General features: G+C 45.4%; 1 protein-coding gene across 1 annotated transcript in view; it reads right to left on the bottom strand.

Moving 5' to 3' along the window:
- LOC123773614 (uncharacterized) overlaps positions 1–17,472 on the bottom strand; it is a 61,323-nt gene extending 43,851 nt beyond the window's left edge. The window contains exon 1 of the mRNA XM_069312645.1: positions 17,355–17,472. The gene's annotated coding sequence lies outside the window, so the exon portion shown is untranslated. The remainder of the gene's footprint in view (positions 1–17,354) is intronic.
- Positions 17,473–18,752: the final 1,280 nt, after the last annotated feature.

The raw sequence follows: 18,752 nt of genomic DNA, 5'->3' as shown, positions 1-18,752 counted from the left end.
ACGCTTCACTGTTGGAGGTAAATCAAAAATCAATTCTCCAAAATTCATTTTTATTTCTAGTCTGACGCGACACGGGCGCGTTTCGTAAAACTTATTACATTTTCAAAGACTTTAGTTCACAAATACACAACTGAATAGAACTTACGTATCTCCGATTTTATATCTACATTTGAGTGAGGTGGAAGGGGTGATGTGGCATTAACACAAGACAGAACAAAGTGTGGTATTAATAGGGTATTAATTTCATCAACACAAGACAGAACAAGAGTATTAATAGGGTATTAATTTCATCAACACAAGACAGAACACGAAACAATGGATATTGAATAGAAGTGTTTGTAGAAAGCCTATTGGTCCATATTTCTTGATGCTTCTATATTGGAGCGGAGTCTTGAGGTGGGTAGAATATAGTTGTGCAATAATTGGCTGTTGATTGCTGGTGTTGACTTCTTGATGTGTAGTGCCTCGCAAACGTCAAGCCGCCTGCTATCGCTGTATCTATCGATGATTTCTATGTTGTTTACTAGGATTTCTCTGGCGATGGTTTGGTTGTGGGAAGAGATTATATGTTCCTTAATGGAGCCCTGTTGCTTATACATCGTTAAACGCCTAGAAAGAGATGTTGTTGTCTTGCCTATATACTGGGTTTTTTGGAGCTTACAGTCTCCAAGTGGGCATTTGAAGGCATAGACGACGTTAGTCTCTTTTAAAGCGTTCTGTTTTGTGTCTGGAGAGTTTCTCATGAGTAGGCTGGCCGTTTTTCTGGTTTTATAGTAAATCGTCAGTTGTATCCTCTGATTTTTGTCTGTGGGGATAACGTTTCTATTAACAATATCTTTCAGGACCCTTTCCTCCGTTTTATGAGCTGTGGAAAAGAAGTTCCTGTAAAATAGTCTAATAGGGGGTATAGGTGTTGTGTTAGTTGTCTCTTCAGAGGTTGCATGGCTTTTCACTTTCCTTCTTATGATGTCTTCGACAAAACCATTGGAGAAGCCGTTATTGACTAGGACCTGCCTTACCCTACAGAGTTCTTCGTCGACTTGCTTCCATTCTGAGCTGTGGCTGAGAGCACGGTCGACATATGCGTTAACAACACTCCTCTTGTACCTGTCTGGGCAGTCGCTGTTGGCATTTAGGCACATTCCTATGTTTGTTTCCTTAGTGTAGACTGCAGTGTGGAAACCTCCGCCCTTTTCCATGACTGTTACATCTAGAAAGGGCAGCTTCCCATCCTTTTCCATCTCGTAAGTGAAACGCAGCACGGAACTCTGCTCAAATGCCTCCTTCAGCTCCTGCAGATGTCTGACATCAGGTACCTGTGTAAAAATGTCGTCAACATACCTGCAGTATATGGCCGGTTTCAAGTTCATGTCGACTAAGACTTTTTGCTCGATGGTACCCATGTAGAAGTTTGCAAACAGGACACCTAGGGGAGAACCCATGGCGACCCCATCTACTTGCTTATACATGTGCCCATCCGGGCTCAAGAAGGGTGCCTCTTTAGTACAAGCTTGGAGTAGTTTCCTCAGAATATTTTCTGGTATGTCAAGAGGAGTACAGGCTGGATCACGATACACTCTGTCGGCTATCATTCCGATTGTCTCGTCCACAGGAACGTTGGTAAACAGCGATTCTACGTCCAACGAGGCTCTTATCCCTGTGGCCCGTGTGCCCGGCAGTAAGTCAACAAATTCCTTTGGAGACTTCAGGCTGATGGCGCAAGGAACATAAGGAGTCAGCAGGCCGTTGAGTCGCTTCGCCAGTCTGTACGTGGGTGTGGGTATCTGGCTAATGATTGGCCGAAGTGGGTTTCCAGGCTTGTGCGTCTTGACATTTCCATTGACACGATAAAATATCGCCAGGATCTGATTCGTGATCAGATATACAAGGCAGAGAATGAAATCAAAGACAACAAAACGCAACTACTTCATGCTGCAAACGAGTGGAGAAATAGCAACATCGACGATAGTATCCGTACCCGCATTGAACAACACCTCGACATCCTCACAGACCAACATCACCTCAGCACTGAAACAAAGATTATCAAGAAACTAACAACATTATATGGAGGACCTATGGCAATTCCACGACCAAGAGATGGCTTCCTGAACCTTGCAGGAATTAACCTCACTGAGGACCAAGTCACTCTCCTAAATCTGGGCATAAACTGTCATGTTATGTCCAGACCGAGTGAGATGGCCCGGAAAGTAGAGTTGGAAATTCTGTTGGACGACATATTCGACCTCGAGACACAAAAGAAGGTCACTACCAAAGGAGGAGGAAAGAATCGAGGAAACTACAGAAGCACCATACTGTCCCCCGAGCTTAAAGCGGCAGCTAAAAGCCTTCGTGAGAACAAGGAGATAGTTGTCAGGAGAGGTGACAAGTCGCCAATATATGTCATTCTTAAAAAAGACGAATATCTGGCGAAAATGAACATCATACTCTCTGACCAAACTAAGTTCCAAAGGGTAACGAAGGACACTACAGCCGAATTAAAAGCAAAGGTCAACAAACTGATCGAAACTGTGAACGCCAAGAAATCCGGACTCCACCTGGCAAAGATCATTGGGGAATATAAACCTGGATATGCGTATGGAAATGTCAAGACGCACAAGCCTGGAAACCCACTTCGGCCAATCATTAGCCAGATACCCACACCCACGTACAGACTGGCGAAGCGACTCAACGGCCTGCTGACTCCTTATGTTCCTTGCGCCTTCAGCCTGAAGTCTCCAAAGGAATTTGTTGACTTACTGCGGGGCACACGGGCCACAGGGATAAGAGCCTCGTTGGACGTAGAATCGCTGTTTACCAACGTACCTGTGGACGAGACAATCGGAATGATAGCCGACAGAGTGTATCGTGATCCAGCCTGTACTCCTCTTGACATACCAGAAAATATTCTGAGGAAACTACTCCAAGCTTGTACTAAAGAGGCACCCTTCTTGAGCCCGGATGGGCACATGTATAAGCAAGTAGATGGGGTCGCCATGGGTTCTCCCCTAGGTGTCCTGTTTGCAAACTTCTACATGGGTACCATCGAGCAAAAAGTCTTAGTCGACATGAACTTGAAACCGGCCATATACTGCAGGTATGTTGACGACATTTTTACACAGGTACCTGATGTCAGACATCTGCAGGAGCTGAAGGAGGCATTTGAGCAGAGTTCCGTGCTGCGTTTCACTTACGAGATGGAAAAGGATGGGAAGCTGCCCTTTCTAGATGTAACAGTCATGGAAAAGGGCGGAGGTTTCCACACTGCAGTCTACACTAAGGAAACAAACATAGGAATGTGCCTAAATGCCAACAGCGACTGCCCAGACAGGTACAAGAGGAGTGTTGTTAACGCATATGTCGACCGTGCTCTCAGCCACAGCTCAGAATGGAAGCAAGTGGACGAAGAACTCTGTAGGGTAAGGCAGGTCCTAGTCAATAACGGCTTCTCCAATGGTTTCGTCGAAGACATCATAAGAAGGAAAGTGAAAAGCCATGCAACCTCTGAAGAGACAACTAACACAACACCTATACCCCCTATTAGACTATTTTACAGGAACTTCTTTTCCACAGCTCATAAAACGGAGGAAAGGGTCCTGAAAGATATTGTTAATAGAAACGTTATCCCTACAGACAAAAATCAGAGGATACAACTGACGATTTACTATAAAACCAGAAAAACGGCCAGCCTACTCATGAGAAACTCTCCAGACACAAAACAGAACGCTTTAAAAGAGACTAACGTCGTCTATGCCTTCAAATGCCCACTTGGGGACTGTAAGCTCCAAAAAACCCAGTATATAGGCAAGACAACAACATCTCTTTCTAGGCGTTTAACGATGCATAAGCAACAGGGCTCCATTAAGGAACATATAATCTCTTCCCACAACCAAACCATCACCAGAGAAATCCTAGTAAACAACACAGAAATCATCGATAGATACAGCGATAGCAGGCAGCTTGACGTTTGCGAGGCACTACACATCAAGAAGTCAACACCAGCAATCAACAGCCAATTATTGCACAACTATATTCTACCCACCTCAAGACTCCGCTCCAATATAGAAGCATCAAGAAATATGGACCAATAGGCTTTCTACAAACACTTCTATTCAATATCCATTGTTTCGTGTTCTGTCTTGTGTTGATGAAATTAATACCCTATTAATACTCTTGTTCTGTCTTGTGTTGATGAAATTAATACCCTATTAATACCACACTTTGTTCTGTCTTGTGTTAATGCCACATCACCCCTTCCACCTCACTCAAATGTAGATATAAAATCGGAGATACGTAAGTTCTATTCAGTTGTGTATTTGTGAACTAAAGTCTTTGAAAATGTAATAAGTTTTACGAAACGCGCCCGTGTCGCGTCAGACTAGAAATAAAAATGAATTTTGGAGAATTGATTTTTGATTTACCTCCAACAGTGAAGCGTAATGTACGAAAGATTGAGAAAATTCGTGTTAGAATTATTAATCTTACTTTTTCGGTCATATTTAATAATATATGTCTACAGGAAAGACTGCTACCAAAATATACTAATATATATATATATATATATATATATATATATAAATATATATATATATATATATATATATATATATATATATATATATATGTCGTACCTAATAGCCAGAACGCACTTCTCAGCCTACTATTCAAGGCCCGATTTGCCTAATAAGCCAAGTTTTCATGAATTAATGTTTTTTCGTCTACTTAACCTACCTAACCTAACCTAACCTAGCTTTTTTTGGCTACCTAACCTAACCTTACCTATAAATATAGGTTAGGTAAGGTTAGGTAGGGTTGGTTAGGTTCGGTCATATATCTACGTTAATTTTAACTCCAATAAAAAAAAATTGACCTCATACATAGAGAAAAGGGTTGCTTTATCATTTCATAAGAAAAAAATTATAGTAAATATATTAATTCAGGAAAACTTGGCTTATTAGGCAAATCGGGCCTTGAATAGTAGGCTGAGAAGTGAGTTCTGGCTACTAGGTACGACATATATATATATATATATATATATATATATATATATATATATATATATATATATATATATATATATATATATATATATATATATATATATATATATATATATATAGAATAACCACATATGAAAAATAGAAAATGCTTAACGCGTTTTCGGTGAAGAAGATAGCAAATATATTTGAAATTGGGAAGAAGTTAAAATACCCAAAATCGATCTTGGATCTTGCGTTTGGTCAAGCAAAAAGGACTTTCTACAAACAGACTACTAAGTCGAAACCAGAACTGAAAAATTCGATGAAGAAAATAGAAGAAATGAAATAGCGATGAACGATGAAGAAATAGCAAATATATTTGAAATTGGGAAGAAGTTAAAATACCCAAAATCGATCTTGGATCTTGCGTTTGGTCAAGCAAAAAGGACTTTCTACAAACAGACTACTAAGTCGAAACCAGAACTGAAAAATTCGTTGGTATTACCATATTCTGAGGGTCTAGTAAATCTTGCCCCAGCCCTGAAGAACCTTAATATTAATCTAGTGTTCAAAAATGATAATACAGTTAAGTCCATGTTAATTAAGAACTCGCCCTCGTCTGTAGCAGGTTGTGTGTATTCCATCCCTTGTAATGAGTGTGCATGTGTTTACATCGGCCAGACTGGTAAATCTCTTTCCTCGCGTTTAAAACAGCATTCATATGCTATTCGTACAGCCCAGCAATCCAGTGCATTGTATTTACATTCCAGTTTATGTAATCATTCTATCGACTTCACAGGGGCAAAATGTATTGTTAAAAGTAAGGATTTTGTTGAACGAAACGTGATCGAGTCTGCTCTGATCAAACATTGTAACAACAGCCTTAATGTGAGCCCCGGTATGTACAAGTTGGATCCCTATTTAAGCCTCAATATAGCACGTCAAAACAATATAGCAATCATTTAAACACGTATGGCACCTGGAGATATTAAAAGGAGCTGCCTTGTATGGGCCAATAGGCCTTCTGCAGTTACCTTCTTTCTTATAATTCCTTTCCTCCACTTATTTTTGGTGGTCAGGTGATCTGCCCAGGCGGATATAAAGGTCTGATCAGCAAACTTATCTTCATTCTACTTTGCTCTGATGAAGGCGAATTAGCCGAAAACGCGTTAAGCATTTTCTATTTTTCATATGTGGTTATTCTGCATACTTGGATCAGTGTTTTTGTGATCATTGTTGCATATATATATATATATATATATATATATATATATATATATATATATATATATATATACAAGAAGAAATTATCTTTCCTTTGCTGAGTACAGGTCAGATTGACGGCCATGAAATTGTCACCTTTATGGCGGGAAAACTTTTTGGCGGGAATTTTTTTTGGCGGGAAACTATTTTGGCGGGAAACCTTTTTGGCGGGAAAACGTTTTGGCGCGAAACCTTTATGATGGGAAACGTTTTGGCGGGAAATCTTTTTTGGTGGAGAAACCTTTTTGACGGGAAACCTTTTAGGCGGGAAACCGGCCGACAGAAGCCTAGTCTCCGTGTCTTATGACACTGAGAAGCGGGACACGGACTCCCTCACTTGCCACGGGAGGCAAGGGGCCGGGTTGAGGGAACCCTTACCCCCTTGTGAGGGACTCAGTTGCTCCACCCCTCCCCCCTGGGGTAAACATTGGCACCAAGGGAAGGGGTGAGAGTGCTAGTGTGTGTGTGTCGTGTACTCTAGTGGTGCAGCTACACTACACCTTCCTTATTAAGACCCCTCAATAGCTCGTTCAATAGAGCTTCGGTCCCACAAGCGTGGGTTCCAGGGTTCGAGTCTACCACAGCCCAGGTGAATGAATTGTACACTTTATCCACTCTATACGCCTGAGGCTCCTGTGTCAATTATTTGAATGGTCGGTATAGCGATGGTTTCGATTTTTGCAGGTCCGCGTTCGATCCCTAATGGTCCAAGTGGCTGGTTAACGTCCTCATTTCTCAGCTACTATCCTGGCCTCATATCCCAGCTCGTGACCTATCCTCATATCCCAGCTTCTGACCTATCCTCATATCCCAGCTCCTGATCTATCCTCATATTCCAGCTCCTGACCTATCCTCATATCCCAGCCTCTGACCTATCCTCATATCACAGCTCCTGACCTATCCTCATATCCCAGCTCCTGACCTATCCTCATATCCCAGCTCCTGACCTATCCTCATATCCCAGCTCCTGATCTATCCTCATATTCCAGCTCCTGACCAATCCTCATATTCCAGCTCCTGACCTATCCTCATATCCCAGCTCCTGACCTATCCTCATATCCCAGCTCGTGACCTATCCTCATATCCCAGCTCCTGACCTATCCTCATATCCCAGCTCCTGACCTATCCTCATATCCCAGCTCCTGACCTATCCTCATATCCCAGCTCCTGACCTATCCTCATATCCCAGCTCCTGACCTATCCTCATATCCCAGCTCCTGACCTATCCTCATATCCCAGCTCCTGACCTACCCTCATATCCCAGCTCCTGACCTACCCTCATATCCCAGCTCCTGACCTATCCTCATATCCCAGCTCCTGACCTATCCTCATATCCCAGCTCGTGACCTATCCTCATATCCCAGCTCCTGACCTACCCTCATATCCCAGCTCCTGACCTACCCTCATATCCCAGCTCCTGACCTATCCTCATATCCCAGCTCCTGACCTATCCTCATATCCCAGCTCCTAGCCTGGCCTAATATCTCCCTATTTGTTCCGTATAGTAATTTCGGTTAAGTACTCTCTCCTAATTATTTCTTTCGATTTCACGGACCTTTGAAATTTCAAAATTAAGTCTAAAATGTTCTAAATTTTACCCAGTTGAAGTCAAAATATCCTCAAAGCCGACGGAAATATATTCGTGTTAAGCTCTAAATCTAAATGAAGTCAAGTATGGCTCTAAATCTAAATGAAACAAATTGAGGAACGGATCTCAAAATATATCAAGATTTCCTCCCCCTTTCTCAAGGTGCACAAACCGCCATTTATTGCACAAACAACACACCAACTTTCTCCGTTGAGGAAATACGGTAGAAAGTACATAGTGTGGTCACTCGTTCACGCCACATGTTGAACCCAAACATCAACACAAGTTTCTATTTACCGCCGCGAGGCTTGTGTCGTGACTCACACACCTGACTGTGACACACCTGGCTCTGTGACACACCTGACTCTGTGACACACCTGGCTCTGTGACACACCTAGCTCTGTGACACACCTAGCTCTGTGACACACCTGACTGTGACACACCTGACTGTGACACACCTGGCTCTGTGACACACCTGACTCTGTGACACACCTGGCTGTGACACAACTGGCTCTGTGACACACCTGACTCTGTGACACACCTGGCTGTGACACACCTGGCTCTGTGACACACCTGACTCTGTGACACACCTGGCTGTGACACACCTGGCTCTGTGACACACCTGGCTGTGACACACCTGGCTCTGTGACACACCTGACTCTGTGACACACCTGGCTGTGACACACCTGGCTCTGTGACACACCTGGTTCTGTGACACACCAGGCTTTGTGACACACTTGACTCTGTGACACACCTGACTGTGACACACCTGGCTCTGTAAAACACCTGGTTCTGTGACACACTTGACTCTGTGACACACCTGGCTCTGTGACACACTTGACTCTGTGACACACCTGACTGTGACACACCTGGCTCTGTGACACACCTAGCACTGTGACACACTTGGCTCTGTGACACACCTAACTCTGTGACACACCTGGCTCTGTGACACACCTGGTTCTTTGACACACCTGGCTCTATGACACACCTGGCTCTGTGACACACCTAGCTCTGTGACACACCTGGCTCTGTGACACACCTGGTTCTGTGACACACTTGACTATGTGACACACCTGGCTCTGTGACACACTTGACTCTGTGACACACCTGACTGTGACACACCTGGCTCTGTGACACACCTGGTTCTGTGACACACTTGACTCTGTGACACACCTGGCTCTGTGACACACTTGACTCTGTGACACACCTGACTGTGACACACCTGGCTCTGTGACACACCTAGCACTGTGACACACTTGGCTCTGTGACACACCTAGCTCTGTGACACACCTGGCTCTATGACACACCTGGTTCTTTGACACACCTGGCTCTATGACACACCTGGCTCTGTGAGACACCTGGCTCTGTGACACACCTAGCTCTGAGACACACCTGGCTCTGTGACACACCTGGTTCTGTGACACACCTGGCTCTGTGACACACCTGGTTCTGTGACACACCTAGCACTGTGACACACCTGGCTCTGTGACACACCTAGCACTGTGACACAACTGGCTCTGTGACACACCTTGCTCTGTGACACACTTGGCTCTGTGACACACCTGGTTCTGTGACACACCTGGCTCTGTGACACACCTTGTTCTGTGACACACCTAGCACTGTGACACACCTGGCTCTGTGACACACCTGGCTCTGTGACACACCTGGTTCTGGAACACACCTACCTCTGTGACACACCTGGCTCTGTGACACACCTAGCACTGTGACACACTTGGCTCTGTGACACACCTAGCTCTGTGACACACCTGGTTCTGTGACACACCTGGCTCTGTTACACACCTGGCTCTGTGACACACCTAGCTCTGTGACACACCTGGCTCTGTGACACACCTAGCTCTGTGACACACCTGGCTCTGTGACACACCTGGCTCTGTGACACACCTGGTTCTGTGACACACCTAGCTCTGTGACACACTTGACACACCTAGCACTGTGACACACTTGGCTCTGTGACACACCTAACTGTGACACACCTGGCTCTGTGACACACCTGGTTCTGTGACACACTTGACTCTGTGACACACCTGGCTCTGTGACACACTTGACTCTGTGACACACTTGACTCTGTGACACACCTGGCTCTGTGACACACCTGGCTCTGTGACACACTTAATTGACTGTGACACACCTGACTGTGACACACCTATTTCTGGGACACACCTGGTTCTGTGACACACCTGGCTCTGTGACACACCTAGCACTGTGACACACTTGGCTCTGTGACACACCTGACTCTGTGACACACCTGGCTGTGACACACCTGGCTCTGTGACACACCTAGCTCTGTGACACACCTAGCTCTGTGACACACCTGGTTCTGTGACACACCTGGCTTTGTGACACACCTGGTTCTGTGACACACCTGGCTCTGTGACACACCTGGTTCTGTGACACACCTGGCTCTGTGACACACCTGGCTCTGTGACACACCTAGCTCTGTGACACACCTGGCTCTGTGACACACCTGGTTCTGTGACACACCTAGCTCTGTGACACACCTGGTTCTGTGACACACCTGGCTCTGTGACACACCTGGTTCTGTGACACACCTGGCTCTGTGACACACCTGGCTCTGTGACACGCCTAGCTCTGTGACACACCTGGCTCTGTGACACACCTGGTTCTGTGACACACCTAGCTCTGTGACACACCTGGTTCTGTGACACACCTGGCTCTGTGACACACCTGGTTCTGTGACACACCTGGCTCTGTGACACACCTGGTTCTGTGACACACCTGGCTCTGTGACACACCTGGCTCTGTGACACACCTAGCTCTGTGACACACCTGGCTCTGTGACACACCTAGCTCTGACACACCTGGTTCTGTGACACACGTAGCTCTGTGACACACCTGGCTCTGTGACACACCTGGCTCTGTGACACACCTAGCTCTGTGACATACCTGGCTCTATGACACACCTGGCTCTGTGACACACCTAGCTCTGTGACATACCTGGCTCTGTGACACACCTATCTCTGTGACATACCTGGCTCTGTGACACACCTAGCTCTGTGACACACCTGGCTCTGTGACACACCTAGCTCTGTGACACACCTAGCTCAGTGACACACCTGGTTCTGTGACACACCTGGCTCTGTGACACACCTGGCTCTGTGACACACCTTGTTCTGTGACACACCTAGCTCTGTGACACACCTGGCTCTGTGACACACCTGGCTCTGTGACACACCTGGCTCTGTGACACACCTGGTTCTGTGACACACGTAGCTCTGTGACACACCTAGCTCTGTGACACACCTGGCTCTGTGACACACCTGGCTCTGTGACACACCTGGCTCTGTGACACACCTGGTTCTGTGACACACGTAGCTCTGTGACACACCTAGCTCTGTGACACACCTGGCTCTGTGACACACCTGGCTCTGTGACACACCTGGCTCTGTGACACACCTGGATGTGGTGTGGGGGACTTGACCAGTGAGATTTATATTTATTTAGTTTATATTAATCGGTATAGTATATATATATATATATATATATATATATATATATATATAAATATATATATATATATATATATATATATATTTATATATATATATATATATATATATATATATATATATATATATATATATATATATATGTATATATATATACATATATATATATTACTGAAAACTCACACCCCAGAACCCATACTCCCAGGAGCAATGCAACTGGTAACTACAGGACGCCTTAATCCGCTTGACCATCACGACCGGACAAAAGGAAGTGATAGCTGAAGCTATTTGAACCACTTCCCCGCCGGCACTCGGATGGTAATCTTGGGCATAGCATTTTATCAAATCACCTCATTCTTTGGGGCACACGTGAGGAACACAAATGCGAACAAACCTGAATGGTCCCCAGGACTATATGCGACTGAAAACTCACACCCCAGAAGTGACTCGAACCCATACTCCCAGGAGCAACGCAACTGGTAACTACAGGACGCCTTAATCCGCTTGACCATCACGACCGGACAAAAGGAAGTGATAGCCGAAGCTATTTGAACCACTTCCCCGCCGGCACTCGGATGGTAATCTTGGGCATAGCATTTTATCATATCACCTCATTCTTTGGTAAAAGTTTTTTTTTACCAATACCTTTCGTCCTCTTGACATTAAACTCGCCTTTCGACAAACTAACACTCTTCGTAGCAATCTAGTTCACACTGCTCCTCCTGCTTCTAATGCTGCTGGTGTCTACTCTATTTCCTGTTCATCTTGTCCTCTCCAATACTTTGGCGATACTGGCCGTACACTGAATGACAGACTTAAAGAACACAAGAGAAGTGTTAAGTCTGCAGACACTAACAATGCTCTCTTCTGCCATGTGAGGGATTCTAATCATCCCATTGATTGGTCTTCCTCCAAAACAATCTTTCCTGCCTCTACTCTACACAGACGCCGTCTTGTAGAATCGGCTCTTATAAACAATGTACCCAACATGAACTTGAGTCCTGGCTTTGTTGCTGTGGACTCTTCCCTTTCACAGTATATACTCAAATGCTCTAATCTTTCTAACAAACGTGACTTAACATAAGCTTACCCTTCCATTTATCTTTCTTTCTCTTTCCTTTTCTTTCTCTCTTCTCACCTTTTTCTGTTCATTGTCTTCTCCTACGCTCCCTTGCTATCCTCTTCTTATTCCTATTACTATCTCCTTCGGTGGTTATAATAGGAGCTGCCTCGTATGGGCCAATAGGCCCTCTGCAGTTCTCATTACTACTATCCCCTACACCTTACTTTCCTCCTCAGCTCTCTTTTGCCTATTTATTGCCTGTCATCACCACGGGAGACATCTCCCGTCACGCAGGGTGCAGTCGCACCTCCACAGATCTCTAGTATCTATTGATACTGGTAATGGCTCAAAAGGGCCAACACTTACGGGCTATTCGTGCCCGTGTCACCTTTTGGGTGGCTTAATCTTCATCAATCAATCAATCCTCATCACAATCGACTTGAGAATGGTATCAAAATGAGAACTTGATATATATAATCATAAAAGTCAAGAAGAGTTAGAAGGTCCACATATAATGACGTTGATTCAAGGGGAAATGTTATTATGATGTTTACAATCCAGAGACTGATGTATTAAGAGTGTTTCCAAATATTAGGTGGTGCATTTAATGTCGACATGTGGTAATGATATCTCGTTTTCTCCAGGAGGACATTTCCACGGTGCAACGTTTTCTATGAGTTAATTTGTTTGTCACACAACAGCAGCAATATTATCTGCATGTTGTATTAAATGTTAGTAATCATTGTATTAAGTGTTAGGTTAGGTTAGGTAAGGTTAGGTTAGGTTAGGTTAGGTTAGGTAAGGTTAGGTTAGGTTAGGTTAGGTTACGTAAGGTTAGGTTAGAATAGGTTATGCAAGGATAGGTTAGGTTATGTAAGGATAGGTTAGATTAGGTTATGTAAGGTTAGGTTAGGTTATGTAAGGTTAGGTTAGGTTATGTAAGGTTAGGTTAGGTTATGTAAGGTTAGGTTAGATTAGGGTATGTAAGGTTAGGTTAGGTTAGGTTAGGTTAGGTTACGTTAGGTTAGGTTATGTAAGGTTAGGTTAGGTTATGTAAGGTTAGGTTAGGTTAGGTTATGTAAGGTTAGGTTAGATTAGGGTATGTAAGGTTAGGTTAGGTTAGGTTAGGTTAGGTTACGTTAGGTTAGGTTATGTAAGGTTAGGTTAGGTTATGTAAGGTTAGGTTAGATTAGGGTATGTAAGGTTAGGTTAGGTTATGTTAGGTTAGGTTAGGTTACGTTAGGTTACGTTAGGTTATGTTAGGTTAGGTTAGGTTAGGGTATGTAAGGTTAGGTTAGGTTAGGTTACGTTACGTTAGGTTAGGTTAGGTTATGTAAGGTTAGATTAGGTTAGGTTAGGTTATGTAAGGTTAGGTTAGATTAGGGTATGTAAGGTTAGGTTAGGTTATGTAAGGTTAGGTTAGGTTAGGTTAGGTTACGTTAGGTTAGGTTAGGTTACGTTAGGTTAGGTTGTGTTATGTTAGGTTAGGTTTGGTTAGGGTATGTAAGGTTAGGTTAGGTTACGTTAGGTTAGGTTAGGTTACGTAAGGTTAGGTTAGGTTAACTTGACTCACAATCGACTTGAGAATGGTCCAGGACGGACCGAAACGTCGTCGTCCCTTCACTTTCTAGTGTGGTCTGGTCAACATACTTCAGCCACGTTATTGTTACTCATCGCCTTCTTAGATTAGGTTACATAAGGTGAGGTTAGGTTATGTAAAGTTATGTAAACCTGCAACTTTACTGTAACCCTTCACCTTCACTGTAACTTAACACCTTCAGTGTACCCTACACCTTCAGTGTACCCTACACCTTCACTGTAACTTAACACCTTCACTGTACCCTACACCTTCACTGTAACCCTACACCTTCACTGTACCCTACACCTTCACTGTAACCCTACTCCTTCACTGTAACCCTACACCTTCACTGTACCCTACACCTTCACTGTACCCTACACCTTCACTGTAACCCTACACCTTCACTGTACCCTACACCTTCACTGTAACTCTACACCTTCACTGTAACCCTACACCTTCACTGTACCCTACACCTTCACTGTACCTTACACCTTCACTGTACCTTACACCTTCACTGTACCCTACACCTTCACTGTTACCCTACACCTTCACTGTAACCCTACACCTTCACTGTAACCCTACACCTTCACTGTACCCTATACCTTCACTGTAACCCTACACCTTCACTGTAACCCTACACCTTCACTGTACCCTACACCTTCACTGAACCCTACACCTTCACTGTAACCCTACACCTTCACTGTACCCTACACCTTCACTGTAACCCTACACCTTCACTGTACCCTACACCTTCACTGTACCTTACACCTTCACTGTAACCCTACACCTTCACTGTACCCTACACCTTCACTGTAACTCTACACCTTCACTGTAACCCTACACCTTCACTGTACCTTACACATTCACTGTACCCTACACCTTCACTGTACCCTACACCTTCACTGTACCTTACACCTTCACTGTACCTTACACCTTCACTGTACCCTACACCTCCACTGTACCCTACACCTTCACTGTAACCCTACACCTTCACTGTAACCCTACACCTTCACTGTAACCCTACACCTTCACTGTAACCCTACACCTTCACTGTACCCTACACCTTCACTGTAACTCTACACCTTCACTGTACCCTACACCTTCACTGTAACTCTACACCTTCACTGTAACTCTACACCTTCACTGTACCTTACACCTTCACTGTAACTCTACACCTTCACTGTAACTCTACACCTTCACTGTAACTCTACACCTTCACTGTAACCCTACACCTTCACTGTCACCCTACACCTTCACTGTACCCTACACCTTCACTGTAACTCTACACCTTCACTGTAACTCTACACCTTCACTGTACCCTACACCTTCACTGTACCGTACACCTTCACTGTACCCTACACCTTCACTGTACCCTACACCTTCACTGTACCCTACACCTTCACTGTAAGTCTACACCTTCACTGTAACTCAACACCTTCACTGTAAGTCTACACCTTCACTGTACCCTACACCTTCACTGTACCCTACACCTTCACTGTAAGTCTACACCTTCACTGTAACTCAACACCTTCACTGTAAGTCTACACCTTCACTGTACCCTACACCTTCACTGTAACTCAACACCTTCACTGTACCCTACACCTTCACTGTACCCTACACCTTCACTGTAACCCTACACCTTCACTGTACCCTACACCTTCACTGTAACCCTACACCTTCACTGTAACCCTACACCTTCACTGTAACCCTACACCTTCACTGTAAGCCTACACCTTCACTGTACCCTACAACTTCACTGTAACCCTACACCTTTACTGTAACCCTACACCTTCACTGTAACTCTACACCTTCACTGTAACCCTACACCTTCACTGTACCCTACACCTTCACTGTACCCTACACCTTCACTGTACCCTACACCTTCACTGTAACTCTACACCTTCACTGTAACCCTACACCTTCACTGTAACTCTACACCTTCACTGTAACCCTACACCTTCACTGTACCCTACACCTTCACTCTACACATATGCATCCACTAAAACATTTCAAAACTCGGCTGTACCATTTTTGTAAGGGATTCGGTCCCAAAAAAAACAAAATGCTTCACTGCGCTCGATAAAGTTTTATATATATATATATATATATATATATATATATATATATATATATATATATATATATATATATATATGTATATATATATATATATACATATATATATATATATATATATATATATATATATATATATATATATATATATATATATATATATATATATATATATATATAATGATCCTCGATCACCTGAATAATGTTGTTCACCTTTTTAATTACAATTAATAAATGGGAAGATATAATTTTAAAACCCAATTACCCAAGTGGGTAATTTTCTGAAGGCTTGTCCTCATTTGCCGCGCATATTCTGGTGGTTCGAACATCATTTTTTGCCTATTATTTTGTTGCCTAATACATCGCATTTCTTACGGAATCTTTCGATTTTCATGGATCTGGATAGGTTAGGATAGATTTGGTGCGTTGTATTGGTTCGTGGGGTTTGTACTTAGAGGAAACTGAGGTATTTTCGAGCTGACCTGTTTTCAGACAGACCAAACTCATAAACAAAGGCCCAAAATGTATTCCATCCAGCCGCCAACCCCCAGCTGTTTATATATGATAAACGGTTTACACACGACTCACAACTGATGACGTTCGAACACTTCCGGAACAAGTGCTTCACTGACGACCTGTGTTCGAACCACAACGCTGTGAATGCTTCACCCACTTACTACAAATACTAATAATCGCCAACACAACCTAAACACCTAACCTAATCCAACCTTCTGTAACTATGTACTTGATTCCAATATACAGTAAAGGATCCCCCAGTAAATCCCTTTTTGTACTATTCCTAGGCCTAATATAGTACATATATGTACTATATTAGGCCCCAGAAAGCGTGTAATAGGGCTAGGATGGTTAAGTTAGGGTTTACTAACGAAATATATTTAAAAAAAGTTTCTGGTTTGTCTAAATTCAGTACTACAAAAGTCCCCTTTTTGATTCTTCATCAGGACAGTTTGTGGACGGGTTGGGGTCAGCCCCACCAGCTTGGACGAGCACAGCTTGAGGACGGGCTGGACCATTACAGCCATTAACTAACTACCTGCCTTAACTACCCACTTTAGGGGGCCCCCAGGAAACAAGCTCTCACCCAATCCTACCCACCCACACTACGCTAAACCTGAACGAATGAAGGAATGTTTTTGGAAAAAAAAATTGAATGCATTTGTTGACAGATGAAACAGACAGATGAAACAGAGTACGCAGCACATCCCCTACAAGGGCATGACGGTGTATAATAATGAACCATCCACAATAACCATCTTTAACCACAAGAAAAAAACAAAACATTTAACCCCAATCCACTTACCACAGTAAAGAAGATTCAGCGACTTCGATGGACTTCGAGTTCGACTACGACAGTTCGCGCGCCTTCAAGAACGCCTCTTCTTGCAGACTTGGAAGCGCACCACCCACCTCAACTGCCACCCTCAAACTAGCGTGCAAGTGGCTCGTAACAGCTCAACCACCCCTCACACCGGCCTCCAGGCCCACGACCCCGCCCACGGACCACGCCCACACCTGGAGAAAGTGGACAGCTGGCCTGACGTCCCGCCGCTGGCGGAATTTCTTTCGCAATGACGCGAGATATTTCGGTAAAGCTTCTCTAGGGGGCGTAGGGTGCCTCACTAGGGGGCGCAGGGTGCCTCATTAGGGGGCGCAGGGTGCCTCACTAAGGGGCGCAGGGTGCCTCACTAGGGGGCGCAGGGTGCTTCACTAGGGGACGCAGGGAGCCTAACTAGGGGGCGCAGGGTGCCTCACTAGGGGGCGCAGGGTGCCTCACTAGGGTGCGCAGGGTGCTTCACTAGGGGGCGCAGGGAGCCTCACTAGGGGACGCAGGGTGCCTCACTAGGGGGCGCAGGGAGCCTCACTAGGGGGCGCAGGGAGCCTCACTAGGGGGCGCAGGGAGCCTCACTAGGGGGTGCAGGGAGCCTCACAAGGGGGCGCAGGGTGCCTCACTAGGGGGCGCAGGGTGCTTCACTAGGGGACGCAGGGAGCCTCACTAGGGGGCGCACGGTGCCTCACTAAGGGGCGCAGGGAGCCTCATTAGGGGGCGCAGGGAGCCTCACTAGAGGGCGCAGGGTGCTTCACTAGGGGACGCAGGGTGCCTCACTAGGGGGCGCAGGGTGCTTCACTAGGGGACGCAGGGAGCCTCACTAGGGGACGCAGGGACCCTCACTAGGGGGCGCAGGATGCCTCACTAGGGGGCGCAGGGAGCCTCACTAGGGGGTGCAGGGAGCCTCACTAGGGGGCGCAGGGTGCTTCACTAGGGGACGCAGGGTGCCACACTAGGGGGCGCAGGGTGCTTCACTAGGGGACGCAGGGAGCCTCACTAGGGGGCGCAGGGTGCCTCACTAGGGGGTGCAGGGAGCCTCACTAGGGGGCGCAGGGTGCCTCACTAGGGAGCGCAGGGTGCTTCACTAGGGGAAACAGGGAGTCTCACTAGGGGGCGCAGGGTGCCTCACTAGGGGGCGCAGGGAGCCTCACTAGGGGGCGCAGGGTGCTTCACTAGGGGACGCAGGGAGCCTCACTAGGGGGCGCAGGGTGCCTCACTAGGGGGCGCAGGGTGCCTCACTAGGGGGCGCAGGGTGCCTCACTAGGGGACGCAGGGAGCCTCACTAGGGGGCGCAGGGAGCCTCACTAGGGGGCGCAGGGTGCCTCACTAGGGGGCGCAGGGAGCCTCACTAGGGGGCGCAGTTAGCCTCAC

This window comes from Procambarus clarkii, chromosome 72 (genome assembly GCF_040958095.1).
Source record: "Procambarus clarkii isolate CNS0578487 chromosome 72, FALCON_Pclarkii_2.0, whole genome shotgun sequence".
NCBI classification, from domain to species: domain Eukaryota; kingdom Metazoa; phylum Arthropoda; class Malacostraca; order Decapoda; family Cambaridae; genus Procambarus; species Procambarus clarkii.
Note: the sequence above shows the minus strand (reverse complement) of the source record. Positions and strands in the feature narration are given on the sequence as shown.